General features: G+C 48.4%; 1 protein-coding gene across 2 annotated transcripts in view; it reads right to left on the bottom strand.

Moving 5' to 3' along the window:
- ADCY3 (adenylate cyclase 3) overlaps window positions 1–15,137 on the bottom strand; it is a 137,115-nt gene that overhangs the window by 46,987 nt on the left and 74,991 nt on the right. The window lies entirely within an intron of this gene.

Genomic DNA, 15,137 nt, shown 5'->3' with positions numbered 1-15,137 from the left:
TGCGATTTGGGCCCTTTTCAGCCGATTCCTCGGCTCGATGTATCGGAATCAGATGAAGACGGCGCCAGGGGCACTAGTAGATGGGGGCAGATGCATGTGCAATGATAGCAAATCTGACCGCACCGGAATGACCCCCCACTGTGTGATTGGACGGCAAGGTGGGTGCATATAAATGATAAAATAAGTTAATTCACCCTTTAAAAAAAACATGGTAACATCGCACACACTGAGGCAGCAGACTGGGGTCGGGAGATGCGGTAAAGGCCTCAGTTTGTGAAAGCAGAGGCATGTCGCCACCGTTTAGGGGGTGCGAAGAAGCCACAGATCTCTGTCACCTCTGGGACGGCCAGCTTGCGCAAGACTGAGACCTCAATTCCGACCCAAAAATGGTTGGAGCCGGTGGTTTATTCTTTGGCAGAATGGGGAATCGGCACTTAGATGTATGGCTCAGAATTAGGCGTGTAGTATTTTCTAAATTAATATTGTATGTGCACAGAATGCTACAATACACACATGACTAAGCAGTGGAGAGAGATAAAGTACCAGCCAAGCAGCCCCTAACTGTCATGTCACGCCCAGTGTTAGAAAATGACAATTAGTAGCTGTCTGACTGGTACTTTATCTTTCTCCAAAGCTTAGTAAATAAACCCCTCAGCCCCCAAAGTCAATGGTTTCATTTCGCTATGAAGCGTGATAGAGAATCCTGTGCGCGGCACCTCAAGCATGGCGCCAGGCGGCTCAGTCTCTGCGGGAGTCCGGCGTCCAGTTAGCAGATGTCTGGCAGACTCAGGGGCTATTGCACAGTTGATAAGTGGTTTGTGCTCATTACTGGGGTAACAGTTATTAGAACGTGTGATGCAGCACATCGGCGAGAGCATACAAGCGCCCGCATCTGGCGCCATGGCGCAGAGGGCCCAGGCAATCTGCCCAGTGATAGCAGGACTCGCACCCATCAGACAGAAGCTCCTTCTAGGGCCAACCACAAGTCACGGGGGCACGGAAGGTGATTTAACAAGTTTCCACCAAAAGTGAACATTTCCTAATTGTACCATGGATGTAAAATACGCTGTTCAGCGTAACCCTTGCTCTGTTATATAGTATTATCTTCCTGCAGTTTATAAGAAGCTTAGGGCCCGATTTACAGATGTGCGCTAGTGCAATGGGATCGACGTTGTTGTATGCAGATACTGCCGACGCATGGAAATGTACTGACACAGCCACACAGCGGCCAATCAAATCTCATTCAGGCCTGTGTGCAAGCCTGCAATTTTTCAGGGGATACAGCCATTTGGTCTACACTACAGCATGATGGTCAACAGTCATTAGGTCGACACCATTAGGTCTAGGTCGACATAGGAAAAGGTCGACATGGTTCTAGGTCGAAAGGTCATTAGTTCGACAGGTCGTTAGTTCGACAGGTCATTAGTTCGACAATGTCTAGGTCGACAGTCAAAAGATCGACATGGGGTTTTCCACTGTTTTTTGAGCCGACATGTGCCGACAGGTGGTATTTCATGCCCTACCATCCACTAGGGCGTGGTGGGAGAATAGAATAGTGTGCCGAGCGCAGTAAGCGATGCGAGGGATCGTGGTGCACTTGAAACTGTGTCCATGTCGACTGTGTTGACATTCAGGTTAAAAAAAACTGTGAAAAACCCCAACGACCTGTCGAACTAATGACCTTTCGACATAGAACATGTCGACCTTTTCCCATATCAACCAATATCCATGTCGACCTTTTCCCATGTCGACCTAATGGTGTCGACCTAATGACTGTCGACCATTATGCTGCAGACCAAATGATCCCAACCCATTTTTTAGATGGACAAAATCACGCTGCGGGTGGGGCAGATGTAACGTGTGCAGAGAGTTAAATTTGGGTGGGGTGTGTTTAAACTGAAATATTCCAGTGTAAGAATAAAGCAGCCAGTCTTTACCCTGCACAGAAACAAAATAACTTTAAATAACCACAAATCTAACTCTCTCTGCACCTGTTATGTTGACCCAATTAGTGTACCGTGTCCCTTGGCAATGCGTCGGACCTCACTCCACTACCTCTGCGCTCGGCACTCTTTGCCGTCTCCAATCGGAGTACACATGGAAGATAAAGTATATAAAAAAAAAAAAATAATCCCCCAAAATTCACATCTACCTTATACCATGATCTAGAACATATTGATAAATATGCTCCATAATCCTTGCTAAGTCAGTCACTTCATACGGCTTTTATCCCTCAGATGTAGCCAGCGGCTTGGGCCCAACATCTCTGGCAGAGCGCAGTCCTGTAATCAACATCATTATCCTCTAAGTGTATCCGGAGCGCTGAGCATGAACACAATAATGTCATTAGGATCTGAAATAGCCTCGCACAGTAATCAAAATATTCCCACAGCACCCAGCCCTGGTAACCAGTCTCCTCCCTGCCCGCAGGACGCGTCCCCAGGGTAGGACTGTGTGCCGGGGTAAGACGGTATAAGAGGAGCAGACACAGGTCCCCAGATGTCATCCTCAGCCAGAAACTCTTCAGCTAATTCCTACATTACTTCAGCTAAACTCAGAATTAGGCTTATATGCGGCGCACCCATATAAATGCAGTTCCCCAGGGAACGCAGGCGTGGCGTTGCCTCCACGGGGCGGGTGACTGACATCACATCAGCTCCCGCCCCGTATTCGGCAATCTGCGGTGGAAATAAAATTCATGCCATGTTTGGCGACAGAGCCGGATTAAGGTCTACATGGGCCTGGAGCTGAAAATCATCAAGGGCCTATTGTGCGCAATGATAGGGGGTGTGGCCATCACCGAATATGTTGAGGGGCGTGGCCAGTGTTCTGGGTGTGTGGTTGGCTCATGGGTGTGTCTGTATATAATATATAATATGTGTGTGTGCTGGAAAAGGGCAGGGGGCTGGCATAGGAAAAATGCAAAGGGGTTAAGTATAGGGCAGAAAATGGCAAAGAGATTTGCATATGCAAGGGCCTGGCACAGAAAGGCGGGAAAATAGACGCTGCAGATATACTTGCCGACCATGTATCGAGCATTGGACGATATATATGCACACTCCCCTCCAGCTGAATTTTTATATATATATATATATATATATATATATATATATATATATATATATATTATCTGTAATGTCCCCGGAACTCCAATGCCCCATGAGCTGGGGTGTCTCGCTCCGATGCCCTCCAGTGAGGGAAACCCACTTGAAATACTAATAACTGCAGGCGGCACTCAGATAGGGGGTGGGCAGACCCGCCGTATGCTGGGTTCATCTGCTCACCTGCTCCAGCGAGGGGAGGGGGGGGGGGGTGTTGCTGCACCTGCACCAGCTCCACTGGGATGGGGGTAATGCGGCGACAATGGTGAGTCAGGGTGTGCTGGAGTGAGGATGACCTCACTTCATGCCGCCCTCTAGTGGCCGGCGCCCCAGGCAATTGCCTAAAGCTGCCTAGTGGTAGCGCCAGCCCTGGATGTCGTTTTTCCAGGATTTGAGACATTAAGAAAAAAGTCTTATCCAAAGTTCCAAAAGTTCTTAAGTGTGAGCTTGCGACCTGTCAACACATTCTCCAATCATTTCTCAGAAGAATTATCCAACACATTTCGTCTTTAGTTGGACTTCATCAGGGGTAATTGTTTCTCCAAAAAAGGCTCTATTGAGAGATTTTTATAAGTGGCTGCATGTTAGGAAGATGACAAATGTAAATATAGTCCCTCTTAGTGGTATATCAAATATAGCTGTCTCTGAGTCTGAAGCAGGTATCTTCATACAGATATGAAGTATATGAAGATATGGCGACAAATGTCTTTGTACGCCAGGAGCAGCCCAGGGGGGTATGCTCTAACATCCGCGCCCCCTTACCACCGCCCATCGGCGGCTACCACAAACATAATTATCGCATATGATCTAACATATGCGATAATTATGACAAAAGACAGCTCTTGCGTTAAGAGCTGTCTTTTGCGGTGACCCGGCGATGAGCGGCGGGTCCCGGCGGCTCCTCCCTCCCTCTCTTACCTGGCCTGGATGCTGCTGCTGCAGGGGGGGCTGGCTCTCCTCCTCTCTGCACCCAGAAGAGGATCACAGTGCAGAGAGGAGGTCACAGGTCCGGGCAGCACAGCTCTGTGCTGCCCGAACACAGTTGAGGGGGGGTCGGTGCGGGGCGGTGGTGGGTCGCGGTAGAAGCCCATAGGCTTCTATGGGACATCGCCAGATTTTTCTGGCAATGCCCCCCGTCGCGGTAACCTGTCGGAGGCTTTTAGGGAGTGTTTGAAAATTAGTAGGTTGGGGGAGAGTCTGGTCAGACGATGGAGAGAATTCCATGGGAGAAGGCTCCTTGGAGGCTCAAGTGGGAGGTGGCAATAAGAGGGGAAGAGAGACGAAGAGTGGTGAGGCCAAGTTGGGGGGGGGGCACCTAGGGATAAGGTCAGAGGTCAGGTTTGCCCACTTTCCTACAGGGCAGCCAACTCAGCAAAGCAGGGGGCGTGACCAGCAGGAGTGATGCAGATAGGGGTGAGGCTCACTTTTGGAGATCCTCCAGAGGGTGTGGCACTCACGATCGCCACCCCACTGCACAATGCCGATATTACAGGCACGGTACAGTGTGGGTGTGGCCACGATGATGCAATTCAGCATGAATCACATCATCTGGTTGTAGGGGCTGCAGGGATTGCAAAGGACCTGCCCACCTCTTCAGGCTACTGGGAGGGGCATCTGATTTTCGAGTGCCTCCCAGTTTAGTCCTAGGAGGGTAGGCAAGTATGTTAGAGATATGGGCCTTGCATGTAAGTGTCAGATTGAAGTGAATTCTGGAGTCGATGGGAGTCAGTAAGTTGCTGCGGACGAGGCACAATGGGAACGGAGGCCTCACCGTTGCATTCTGTATTGTAAGGGGAGAGGGGAAGGCCAGTAAGGAGAAAGTTGTAGTAGTCAAAGTGGGAGACACTAGTGCATTAAACAGGGGTTTGGTTAGTGACTCCCAGGGCGGGATGTATTAATATACATCGCCGCCCTTCGCATGGCAGCCGCCGCGATGCTGCCGTACTAACATATGCGGCTGGCATCGAGTTGCGGTGACGGAGACCCCCGCGATACCTGTGATGTGGTCTGCGGGGGTCTCCGTCACATCCCGGCGGCTGTCAGTGTCCCTCTGCGTCTCCTCCTCCCCCCTGAAGCCGGATGTCCTCCCGGCTGTGACACCAGGGGGAGGAGATCAAAGGAGGATGGGAGGGGGGGGGGGGGGGTCGCGGACGGCGGGCGGCGAAAGAAGCCCATAGGCTTCTATAGGGTATCACCACCCAGGTGGCGATACCCTGCCTAGCGAAAACGGGGCAGACGGGTATTGATACATAGGAAAATGCGGTAAAACGGGTGTTTTACCGCATTTTTCCTTTAGTACATCCCGCCACCAGAGAGAAAGGGCCACATTTTGCCTATGCTGTGAACGAGGAACTGACAGGTCAATCGCAAACTGCAGCCCTGCAAGCGGTTCTGCACATCCGCGCCGCCACCTCGCTGATTCCTATTGCAATGCGGCCCTTCAGAACAGATTCTGGGCAATCATTGACACGTGCGCGGTCAGCATTGCTGTGCACATTGTACACTACACACACCGGCCTGCTGTATGTAACGCGAGTAGGCAGTGTTGTCATGGTAACCTGGACAGTTCAGTGCAGGCCTATGTCTCCATGGCTCACTCTCCTGCGTGGCCGCAGCTCTGCGCTCCCAGATTAGTATTCAGTGAGAAGGTTTCTGTAACGCGAGAGGCTGCTGGGCTATAAATAGCCGGGCCATTTATGCTTTATAATGTATGCAGGCTTCCCTGCGTGGCATAACCAGCCAGCGGCAGGAACACGGTGAGATCCGGAGCTCCAGCAAGCGGGAACAGTACAAAGCCCAGATCCACCGCGTATTCCATTACATACACGTATACCGCCACCTCCTGATCTGCAATTATCCAAAATAGGAAGTTCCATGGTTTTAATCTTAATAAAAGTGTTATTTCTTGGCTTATCGCCGTAAATCGCCCTTCTGAACAAAAATGGAGGCTATAGCACTACCCCCCATACAGTACTGTGGGGTTTATGGGCAACCAATCAGATCCTCTCTACTATCTTCTAGAAGGTGCAAAATGAACCTGAAGTAAATTCTGATTGGTTGCCAATAGCGCTAAGGAAAATGCATCCCAAAATCCCGATACAAAACATAGATCATCAGGGGACTTGTGTATTATCACGGGGCCAAGATTTGCTACGTACGCTAACGTAGTGGAATCGCATCACATCGCATCCGATTATTGTATGACATGCGATGCAATGCGATTTTCCTATGTCATTTATTCACTGCTCTCTGTCAGTGCATACATTACAAAAATCATATCTGATATAAAATCGGATGCGATCGCACTGACAGAGAGCAGTAAATAAATGACATAGGAAATCGGATGCGATGCGATTTTCTTACGCAGAATAGCCCACTAAGCATTGATAATACACAAGTACCGAAATCAGAGTATTTATTTCTTGCTCTCATCCCAGAACATTTTCTGCTTTTTTGGTAAATTCTTATGAAGAGAAAAAGAAACAGGATGAAATAACCAGCGGTGAAGAATGCTGTTATGGGGGGGGGTGGGGGGTGGGTGAATGCCTGCCATACGGGCACATAGCTTTTTCAAGACAATGGGCATGATTCGGCAGGCCACACAGATAACCAAAAAGCGCCAGTGCACAAGCACTTATACCACGGTCGTATTGCGAAAAATGTGATGAAGACTTGATGTATCAAGCAGTGAAAAGAGTGGCGGTGGGCCAGTAGAGAAGATGCTCACAGCATCCAGTAAGCTTATACCTATTATTTTACAGAACATACTTCAGAAATGCTACCACAAAGCTGATTGGTTGAATTGCACCGCTTGCAGCTGGTACAAAATACAGCTGCAAGGCTATTAACCAATCAGCCCCGCTCCAGCCACATAGCACCCATTCTGTACTCCCTTCACTGGCTGCCTATAAAATGGCGACTAATTTTCAAGATTGGCTTACTGACTTTTAAAGCTCTACATGACCAGGGCCCACGGTCAGGGCCGGATTATAATGGGGGCACAAGGGGTCAGTGCCCCTGGGCCCCCCTCTAGCTAGGGGCCCCCTGTGGTTGGCATGTATTTTTCCCCCCAAAAAAAATATATATATATATATATATTTTTTTAGCTAAAGGTTTTGTGCATGGCAGTGGGGTAGTGCTGCAGCTTCACCTATCTGCCAATGTGACAATGATTAATGGTGCTAAACATTGGGAGCCAAGTGTGCAGTGCATTACTCAGAGTTGACTAAGTCCCATGACACTTTGCACCAGAGGGCAGAGGCTGAGACGTTTGTGCTGAGCTCTGATTGGTAGAGCTCATTACATGCTTCAGGCCCATGGAGGACAGCAGCAGCAGCCTAGTCATGGGAGGGTTTTTAATCAAAGGCAGCACTGGGACTGTGAGGTCTCCTACAGAGTAAGGTGCAGAGGGACAAACACAGGCTTTTCATGTGGTGTGTATGTGTGTGTGTATATCTATATAGATATATCCCCTGAAGTTACCCATTGACCAAGTTTATACTGCCTTTACTCTGTGTTTTGACAGTGTAATATTCCCCCATGCAGTTTGTGGCCAGTAATGACAAGTGCAAGGGGGCCCCCCTGTCTAAAGTGCCCCAGGCCCCCCAAAGTCTTAATCTGGCACTGCTCACGGTACCTGCAGCAGCTTCTGATCCCTTATTGTCCCACTCGATTACTGCGATCTGTAGATGAAGGATTACTAACAGTACCCAGAATCTCCCTGAATTCATCTGGGGGTCGAGCTTTCAGCACAATGGCTCCAACTCTATGGAACTCACTTCCCCGCTCAGTTCGAGAACCTTCCACTCTGGAAACATTCAAAAATAGACTCAAGACTTTCCTGTTCACCCAAGCATTTCACTAATGTCCCTTGTTACGTTTGTTTTGTATTTTGTGCTGTAAAAGGCTAATGCCAGCACTTTGAGTCCTATTAGGAGAAAAGTGCTATATAAATAACATTATTATTATTACTATAATGAAGTTGCCTGGGGGTTGGGGCAGGTTAGGAAATATTTTCTTAGGCGGTAATGCCATTTCCGTGTTAATACGTTTCATATTTTGTATAATATGAGACAACGCTCAGATTGTATAAACATTTCACAGGCTTAAACTCCACACAGACATAGGCATTCATCCACACTCACGCTACTTATCTAAGAAATAAAGACGCGTACAACTGAATGGGCTTAAAGGGGACGGCTTATTTATTTTGAGCAGGGGCGGCCTATTTGAATCTAACTAAAATTTATGTCCCTGCTCTAACTAAGGTGGCGGGCAAAGAACGGCATGCAAGATAAATAACATTGCTGGAAAATAACAAAGTAATAAAAATAACAAACTCCGGATCTAAGGGTCTCCTGCCCTTAATTGCCAAGGACCGGCCACCTGCCAGCGTCCAAGACAACGGCACAATTTGTAAGCGGACTTTTCAAAGGGGGCCACTTGCCCTTAAGGTCAGGGGGTTGACCTTCTGCTTCTGCCCCTGACCTTGCAATATCACTAAGGCAGAGCTCACCACTCTGCCCGAGTCATCAAAAAATTGGGCCACCTGCCCTAAACTACAAATGTCCGCAACAATTTACCCTATCCGAAGTAGATGATCGTTAAGGTCCAGATGTGGGCCCACCTGGATCGGTGATGCCCACATCTCGACATCAACCACCAGCTAAGTGTAGATACAGCTCTAATTTAAACTACCGTTCTTTCCGCCAAAACAAAAATAAGCCGACAACAACTAAACGAATAAATGCGATCGACTTCTCAAAACGAATTCTAACTAACAATTGGGGCGGGAGGGAGGGCAACGTTTCCTGAAGCAAGAGGCAGAATCTTCTGGAAGCAAGAACATCACCCCATCAATCTCCACCTCTGACTTCAAGCAGCCTATCCTGGACCGTCATTCAAATCAGCCGGCCCGTCAATCAAGACAAGCCGAACCCCCGGGCCCAGATCCAGTGTGTGAGCTAAGGATTCCTGCCAATAGCCAGGTGAGTTTATGCTGTTTTCAGCCAGACAAGCTGGCTTCTACAGTCTTAAACTCCACACAGACATAGGCATTCATCCACACTCACGCTACTTATCTAAGAAATAAAGACGCGTACAACTGAATGGGCTTAAAGGGGACGGCTTATTTATTTTGAGCAGGGGCGGCCTATTTGAATCTAACTAAAATTTATGTCCCTGCTCTAACTAAGGTGGCGGGCAAAGAACGGCATGCAAGATAAATAACATTGCTGGAAAATAACAAAGTAATAAAAATAACAAACTCCGGATCTAAGGGTCTCCTGCCCTTAATTGCCAAGGACCGGCCACCTGCCAGCGTCCAAGACAACGGCACAATTTGTAAGCGGACTTTTCAAAGGGGGCCACTTGCCCTTAAGGTCAGGGGGTTGACCTTCTGCTTCTGCCCCTGACCTCGCAATATCACTAAGGCAGAGCTCACCACTCTGCCCGAGTCATCAAAAAATTGGGCCACCTGCCCTAAACTACAAATGTCCGCAACAATTTACCCTATCCGAAGTAGATGATCGTTAAGGTCCAGATGTGGGCCCACCTGGATCGGTGATGCCCACATCTCGACATCAACCACCAGCTAAGTGTAGATACAGCTCTAATTTAAACTACCGTTCTTTCCGCCAAAACAAAAATAAGCCGACAACAACTAAACGAATAAATGCGATCGACTTCTCAAAACGAATTCTAACTAACAATGGGGGCGGGAGGGAGGGCAACGTTTCCTGAAGCAAGAGGCAGAATCTTCTGGAAGCAAGAACATCACCCCATCAATCTCCACCTCTGACTTCAAGCAGCCTATCCTGGACCGTCATTCAAATCAGCCGGCCCGTCAATCAAGACAAGCCGAACCCCCGGGCCCAGATCCAGTGTGTGAGCTAAGGATTCCTGCCAATAGCCAGGTGAGTTTATGCTGTTTTCAGCCAGACAAGCTGGCTTCTACAGTCTTAAACTCCACACAGACATAGGCATTCATCCACACTCACGCTACTTATCTAAGAAATAAAGACGCGTACAACTGAATGGGCTTAAAGGGGACGGCTTATTTATTTTGAGCAGGGGCGGCCTATTTGAATCTAACTAAAATTTATGTCCCTGCTCTAACTAAGGTGGCGGGCAAAGAACGGCATGCAAGATAAATAACATTGCTGGAAAATAACAAAGTAATAAAAATAACAAACTCCGGATCTAAGGGTCTCCTGCCCTTAATTGCCAAGGACCGGCCACCTGCCAGCGTCCAAGACAACGGCACAATTTGTAAGCGGACTTTTCAAAGGGGGCCACTTGCCCTTAAGGTCAGGGGGTTGACCTTCTGCTTCTGCCCCTGACCTCGCAATATCACTAAGGCAGAGCTCACCACTCTGCCCGCGTCATCAAAAAATTGGGCCACCTGCCCTAAACTACAAATGTCCGCAACAATTTACCCTATCCGAAGTAGATGATCGTTAAGGTCCAGATGTGGGCCCACCTGGATCGGTGATGCCCACATCTCGACATCAACCACCAGCTAAGTGTAGATACAGCTCTAATTTAAACTACCGTTCTTTCCGCCATATCAGTTCAAACTTGAACTGACCCGCCACCAATCTAATGACAAAAACTCCCTCAACTAAACCTCTAAACTTCTCAATGCGTCTATCAAATTCTGAAAAAACAAATCCATGCCGACTATAGAGAGATGCACCCCATCCGGCCTGTACAGGGTCTCGTTTCTAAAGGATATGGCCTCGTGCCTGACGACCACTCCGCCCTCCGATACTATAGCCCTGCCGACTACAGAATTGATCCGCCTCCGTACCAAATCGATGGCACCCGGATTGAGTGCATCTCTCCAAACCCTTCTAGGTATAATCTCTGACCAAAAGAAACGGCAAAATCGCCATTCTCTGATCAGATCCAGCAATAAATTCCTAATCTCAAATCGTATATTGAGACCGGAATTATGCGTTAGGTCGTTGCCCCCCAAGTGAATGATGACAAAAAGTGGGTAACCAAATGACCCAACCGACTCATCCAAAAGACCCCTCAACGCGGACCACCTCATACCTCTACGCCCCAGCCAACGGATAAATCGCGTTTCAGGGAAACGTTCCGTATCCGTGGTTACCTGGGACAAGGACAACCAATAAATAAATGAATGCCCCACCATCCAAATCATATTGGTGTCCAAGCGTTGACCTGTAAGTCGAAATGATAGATAATGTTAGCAAGATTGAAATAAAGGCAAACATATGGCAAAAATTTTAACGGGCCCGGGAGATTCCCTTAAAGGTGATTTTGGAGTTCTATATTAAATTGTTGATAACTACTAGGACTGTGATTTGGGTGATCTATTTAAGACTAATTGATTATTTGACCCACTTAAATTATTTATAATCCCTACTTGTTGTTTCTTATATTGTGGGGTGGGGTGGGGGGTGGGTCGCCCGATTTGACTTGAGGCAAAAAACACAAATCTTCCACCAGTTGGCTAGAGCCTAATTTAAGACTGGTGATAACACAAAAAATTCCTCAAGGCCCCCCAAACACTAAAGCGCGTTTGGGCGAGCGGCTACTCCTCAAATGGGCTCACTGGACTATGTCGGCCTGATGTATCGCTTAAATGCACCAGACCGCCATCTTCCGAGTGCTCGTATGTCGACCTGTGACCAACCCGCCGCAGCGGCTGCCGAAGCGGCGCCGATACGGAAAGAGTGTGTCCCAAAGTCGGCTGGAGAAAGACCCTGATGCAATATACAGCGCCTGAAAACCGACCTAAACTGGAAGTTAGTAAGGGGGGACCCGTCGATGTGCATCAGCCAGGCCCCAGGCAATTGGGGCCGCAACTCCACGTAAGCCAGAGCCGCCGCCACCGGACAGATCCGGCGGTCGCCACTCCGACCCAAATGGACCCACTGACCCCTGCCCGCTACATCGGTCTTTGAGCGCTGTATCTTGCACCATAAACCGTCGTGGTGCACGTCGACATGGCCAAACAGCATAGGCGAGGGAGATGCCCTGGTTGCGGACACCAGTTCGCCTACTCTGAACGCCCCATGGAAAGCCATGGCAAAGGCCAGCCTGAAAAGTCGAACCTCGTAATCGTTTGAGCAAATTACTCTTAGGGACTTCGAGATTCGACGCAACAGGCCGGCATCAATCGGCCGGCGCCTGTCGGGCAAAACCGGCCTGGTTCTGGCCCATCCCTTTAGCATCCTGGAAAGGATGAAAGACTTGGTGATGTCTCTCTTCCCACCAAGACGCAAAAAGAATGATATGCCTGCCAGAGAGCGTCCAACAAAACTTCTGGACTTACCCTCCATGTACAGGTTCCATACGTATAATAATAAGACGCTTTGAGCTCTTACCTGTGCCACCCTGTTCAAGCATGAACTCGCTCCAGCGCTCCCATGAGGCCAGATAAGCTCTAAATGTAGCTGGCGCTAGCGACCGCAGGGCCAGCTCCTCTACCCCTCCAGAGGCACCTGCCATAAAAAAGATGGACATTGTTCACCATACTTCTGGGCTAAAGGCACAAGTTGCCTGAATCTTACCCATTCGAAACGGGACAATGCATCCGCTACATCATTAAGTACGCCTGGGACGTGCTTGGCTCGCAACGTAATGTTGTTCGCCAAGCACATCATCACTATCCGTGCTAAAATACGCAAAACTGGGAGAGAGGTTGACCTTAGTTGCATAATGGATTGGACCACCCCTAGGTTATCACACCAAAAGACAACCTCCCTGTTTCCCAATTCTGCGCCCCAGAGCTCTAAGGCGACCATTATTGGAAATATTTCCAATAATAGCATATTCTTGGTCATGCCGTCTCGTGCCCAAGATTCGGGCTAGGCATCTGCGCACCATCGTCCCGCATAGAATGCGCCGAATCCGGAAGATCCTGCAGCATCTGTATATAATTCCAACTCCGCATTTGCAACGGCTGGAGCTTGCCATATGCATATGCCGTTAAAATTATTCAGAAACATTTCCCACACTTTCAAATCCCTCTTCATTTCTGAAGATAGACGTAGAAAATGGTGGGGTTTGCGAATCCCGACGGTCGCTCGCTGAAGTTTTCTACAAAATATTTTGCCCATGGGTATAACTCTACATGCGAAATTAAACAGGCCCAATAGAGATTGGGCCTGTCTAAGTGTTAACTTAGCAGCCGCGATGGCATAAAGTATTTCGTCATGTAGACGGCGTACCTTATCCAGAGGAAGTTTACACAGACCCAGCTCGGAATCAATTTCAATTCCAAGGTACACCAAATTAGTAGTAGGTCCCTCGGTTTTTTCCCCTGCCACGGGAACCCCGAAATCTTTAAATAAATCAAGCGCTGTTTCTAGTAACCTAAGGCACAGGTCAGAACTTGGAGGACCTACTAAAAGAAAGTCATCCAAATAATGAGTAATGCTGTCAGCTCCCGTCACTTCCTGTAGGCACCACTGCAAAAATGTGCTAAAGCGCTCAAAATAAGCACATGAAATGGAGCAACCCATGGGCAAACATTTATCTATGTAAAAACCCCCATTTAATTTAAATCCCATGTACTGAAATGCGTTCTTATGTAAAGGTAATAGTCTAAAAGCTGACTCAACATCCAATTTGCACATGAGGGCACCAGGACCAATTTTTCGAATGATGTCTATAGCATCCTCAAATAAAAAATAATTAACTGTGCACAAATCGTCATTGATGGCGTCATTGACCGACGACCCTCTAGGACAAGAAAGATGTTGAATCAGCCTGAACTTCCCTTTAACTTTTTTGGGAACCACCCCAATAGGGGACAAAATTAGTCCCTCAACTGGTGGTGTTGAAAACGGGCCTGCCATGCGACCTAATTTTACCTCGGCTTCAACTTTTTGGGATATTATGTCAGGATATTCCATGGCGGAGCGTAAGTTTCCCCTAGTTCCCGTACTAATTGGAGTGGAAACAGGTAATTGAAAACCTTGTGAAAATCCGGACTGCAAAAATCTTGCTCCATCTCTGTCCGGATACCGTTCCAGCCATGGTAACATCCTGACCAATACTATTGGAGTTGGGGCTCTATCCAACGACAGGTGCCGCTGGACCGCGGCTTTGTTTTGTCGTGGACTGAGCCCCACCTCCCCCACCAGTTGGTGGTTTTGTGCAATCCTTGATTGCGTGTGGACCTCCGCATCTGAGACAAAGGTGCCGAAAACGACACCGGTTTCCCAGGCTGCATTGCCCATTATTAAATGAGTAGCACTTACCATGGCCAGGCTTAGTATTACCTCCCTTATTAATGTTATTGTAAGGCCTACTCCCATACTGTCTTACCCACCCCTTATTCTCAGCAGCCCTAATAGGTGTAGCTGATTCGGCAACTCTGCCGTATAACTCTACGTCTTTTTTACCAAAATCGTACACCTCCCGGCCGTGCTGCTTCCTCCTAAACTCTTCGTCATAGACCCGCCAACCGGGACCGACGTAAGAGGTGTAGAGTTTATGAATAAGGAACTGGTATCTCACCAGGTTCACATATTCATCTGGATGTGTCTCTAAATAACAGGCCGCAAAAATAAGTATGCCTCTAACCCAATTATTATAAGTGCGAAAGGCATCCTCGCTAGCGGGTCCTTTCTTCCTTGCGGCTAGGAGGGCCCGCCTATCCTTGCTTGTTAAAGCAAAGATATCTACATAGCGCCCTTTTCTAATCCTATCCCTGGCCCTAGGGCGCAAGCCCCGCTTAACAGCGGTGTTCGCGCACTGTACTGCATCGGACTTGACCGATACATTAGAGGACCCGGAGCTATGGGACCTATATTCTCTACGCCTCTTCCGCCTTCGTCTCCTCGCGACGCCGTCCGAAGATGACTTATCTTCGGAAGACGTCGATGCCAACGAGGAATCTGAGGTTTCATTTCTGCGCCGTCTCTTCCGAGACTTTGCAGATCTTTTTCGCCTAGATTTCTTTTCTACGTATGAATCCTCAGACCCACCACTGCTAGCCCTGGTATTATCATAATTTGTCCAGTCAGGATCATTCGTGGACTCACCAGTATCAGA

The sequence above is a fragment of the Crinia signifera genome, chromosome 3 (genome assembly GCF_055691185.1).
Source record: "Crinia signifera chromosome 3, ASM5569118v1, whole genome shotgun sequence".
In the NCBI taxonomy this organism is placed as follows: Eukaryota; Metazoa; Chordata; class Amphibia; order Anura; family Myobatrachidae; genus Crinia; species Crinia signifera.
This window is presented reverse-complemented; position numbering and strand designations above follow the sequence as displayed.